This window comes from Vitis vinifera, chromosome 4, assembly GCF_030704535.1.
Source record: "Vitis vinifera cultivar Pinot Noir 40024 chromosome 4, ASM3070453v1".
Classification (NCBI taxonomy): domain Eukaryota; kingdom Viridiplantae; phylum Streptophyta; class Magnoliopsida; order Vitales; family Vitaceae; genus Vitis; species Vitis vinifera.
The window spans coordinates 16514358-16518222 of NC_081808.1; the positions used below are offsets into that span (position 1 = coordinate 16514358).

General features: G+C 33.5%; 1 pseudogene; it reads right to left on the minus strand.

Annotated features, from left to right (window-relative positions):
* Window positions 1–2556: 2556 nt before the first annotated feature.
* Window positions 2557–3150, minus strand: LOC100264764 (phenylacetaldehyde synthase-like; annotated as a pseudogene).
* Window positions 3151–3865: the final 715 nt, after the last annotated feature.

Below are 3865 nucleotides of genomic sequence, written 5' to 3' on the forward strand. Positions count from 1 at the left end.
CATGCATATGACATGAAATTTAACTCAAAAAATTGTTGAAGAAGCTTGATTATCCACAAGAAAACCAATAGAGATCTATTTGGATGATATGTCAATAATTGCATTGTAAAAAAAAAAAAAAAACCCATTTTTTTTTTTTATAATCAAAGTAAATCCATTTTTTTTATACAAGATTGTGGACTTGCATTTTTCACGTGTCCTCACTCAATCGGCAAGACTCGCTTCCTAAGGGTGAAAACAAAGTTTTGGAAAAGTTAGAGTCGCCACTTATTTTATTTTATTTTAAAAGGGAAAATAAAATAAGAAAGAAAACCCTAAAGAAGTGACTTCATAGTTTTGGAAAACCAAGTCTTGAGAAAACCAAGTCTCGGTTCAGGTATCAAGTTACCTATTGGGAAGGTGCCTTTAAGAGGTAACACCCCTCTAAGCCCTAAAGAGGTCTCTATTGGTCTAGTCGAGGGAAATGTGACAATCAATCGATTGATTGAAGGTGCTTAGGTAGGCTAAGGTGATTTCAAAATTCTATTATCACTAGCATGCCAAATAGAAAGTTAAATCACAATCATAAAAAAGAGCCAAAGTGTGTACCTGGACTGTTTCTTAAGTGCTATCATAAAACATCAAAGTTAGTGTAGAAATATAGTACACAACATGCATTTTATCCAAGCAAATCAAACATACATCTAAGCACCCAAAGATTACATCAAACATGGATATAGTCTTCAATAGCATACATGTCCATAGAATTTTCGAAAGTAGGTGAGAGAGAGCGTACTTGGATAGCAAGCTAAAATGCCTTTATGAAAAACAAGGTTAGCTCAATAACAGGTGCAAAACAATCTCATTCATCACAAAGAGGATGAATATCAATCAAATATCAAACAAAAACCTCGCTTGAATCAATATCAAAGAAGGTGTTATGGATGTTAGGCCCCCACCAAGACTTAAATTACTTTTGCATGAATTAATTCTATGGGTTCCATTACTTGGAATCATGAAGTTTATTCATGCTTATTGAAGAAAAATGAGAAAAATCAAGAGAATTAGGATCCAAACTCTCCAATTCCTTTTGTTCTCAACCACTAGTCATTTTTTCCTACCTACACATCCAACTTCCTAACTTTGTAGCTTATAATCCATTTTTAGCCCCAAGCTAGATTTCCCACTTTCCAAATTTTTTTCTGCGATTCATGATTAAGATGAGGAGAATCTACAGGATTGAGCTCACAAAGGACCACATACATGATTGAGAAAAAAGCCCGCAAATGTAACATCCAACAACCATATTTAACTACACGTGATATGGCAGATATATTTTTATAAAAATTAAATAATTTATTTATGAAAAATTTCTAATTTATTTTAAATAAAACTAGAAGTGAAGCGGAGTACAGTACCAATTTGGTATATATATATAGAAAAATGTGATTAATTGTGTCGTGTCACATGTTTATCAAACTCTAATTTCATTGTTTTATATTTTGGCATTATTCTTTTATAGCTTACTTTTTTGTTTGTAATACTTTCAATTTTTTTTATACCTTGATTCTAATCATTTGTATCATTATTTAAATACTTTAATTTTTTTAATACACTTCTCAACGAAGCTTAATAAATCTCCTAATCAAATTACTTATATTTGTACAAAACTCTCAAGCTTTCAAGGTTTAAAAAGTTAAGAATGCTACATACGGTTAGGGGTGTAAATAAGGTTGGTTTGGTTCGATTTTCGTGATTTAGTTTTGATCCAACTTAATAACCTTTTTTAATCCTAAACCTAGTTGCAGTTTTGAACCAAAATCCATTAATTTGAGTTTATGTTAAGTTCTAAGTCTAATTTGTTTTTAGAATTAATTGAAACCAACTTGGATTTGATGTTAAAAATATATTAAATGCATTTAGAATTAATTTGTACATAATATAAAAATAATGAATTACTTTAATAGAATTTAATATAAAAAAATATCAAATATAAAACAATTATACATAAGTTTTACAATATTGGTTTGGTTTGGTTTTTATCGATTACAAGACAAGAAAATTGAAAATCAAATTGACAAAATCGGTTTTCAAAATTTTCTAATTGAATTGACCCTTTTTTTTTCATTTTTTTTTTTTTGAAAACTGAACTAATATGATCGGTTTGTTGGTTTTTTGGGTTTTGCTTACACCCCTATATATGGTGAAGCACCTTGAAAAATAAACTTCAACTTGAGAAGGTTCTCAAAAATTGGAATTTAATTTAATTTCTAAATTTTAATTAAAATAGTTTTAGTTTAGATATTTTCTTTACTTGAGACCACGAAAAAATGCCAATAAAAACTAACTTGACATTTATTTCACTAGAATAATTGCAATACCAATAGGCAACAACATGCGATGAGTGCAAAGATCTATGCTCAAGGTTTATTATTGTCGATCATCCTTCTTCATATCGTACGTACGCGTACCCCTTATTATGATATGATCTCTACTGAAGATCTATTATTTTCCATGCATAACAACATCCTTCTAAAATGGGAAAGAGACATGCATTAGTCCCAACAGAGAACGTAATTATGTTAATAGGCTTCCTCTAGTGCAAAACCAAGCCTTGTCCTGAATGAGCTTCCACAGACTGTCAACATGCCTAGTCTCAGTCAATGTGGAGCCAATTGCACAGCGTATGATATAAATCCCACCTACCACTGCATGAGTCATGAATGCACGTCCACTTCCATTAACAACCATTAGCAACCTTGAGTTCAGCTATGTGCCTTCCCCTTCTTGTTTGGGCCTCAGTCTGAAGCACACCAGTGCAAATCTTCTTGGCACCACAACCTCAAATATGGGGTCTTTGGCTGCATGTGCCGCGAATTGCTTGGCCAACTTTACATCGTTGTGTATATGGAACATGAGGTTGTGCAAGCCATGCCTGTGAATCACCACCCAAACTTTGATGGCCCTAAATCTTCTACTTAGTGCTATTTTCCAATCTTTGTAGTTTATGACCACCTTTGATTCGCTTGCATTGTTCCTTAGATACTCAGGAGCAGTTGATAATGAATCCACAAATAGATGTGGTTCTTTAATCCATAGACAACAGCAGTCCATGTTAGTGAGGAGCCATTTGTGGGGGTTCATACTAATCGAGTTTGAAAGTTCAACCCCATTCAAGACACCGCCACCACCTCCTGAGAAAAGAAATGAAGGTGGAAACATGAGCATTTTCCCAACCTAATCCATCACAATGGATTCGAGTTCAGTGGTGGCAGGAGAAGCAATCTATTTGAAGCCTACCACATTAAGTCCAGTGCAAAGCATCTCACCAAGAAAGCCAGCAGTGCTAGCATTTGCTTGGAAATAGCCAAAGAAGTTAGGGCTCTGCCAGTGAGTGAGGCCTGGAATGATGCTATCTGATACTTCCTTTAGGATTCTTTCCAAGGGTTTTGGAGAATATGGGGCACTGTCCGAACAATGGTGCACTAGGTACCCAAAATCGACTTGGCTTTGAATAAGGTACTTCTCCACATTTCTATACTAGTCGGTAATGAAATCGTCTACCATTTTGGACTCCTCGGAGAAACTCTATGGATCTAGGAGGCTAAAGTTGTTTAAGGAGAGGGCATTCATTGTAACAAAAATGAAAAAAACACAGCTAAATGTCGAGATATTAGGAATGCTTTCCTTATATCATTATTTCCTTATATCATTTAGTGTTGACATATTAGGAATGTTTAGATATTAGGAAAGTTGAGATATTAGGATATTAGTTGTTATTTCCTTATATCATTCTTTCCTTGTATTATTCTTTCCCATTCTTAGAATGGTGATTACCCTCTATATATACTCTGTACATGAATGAATGAAAGAATGAATGAAAAAA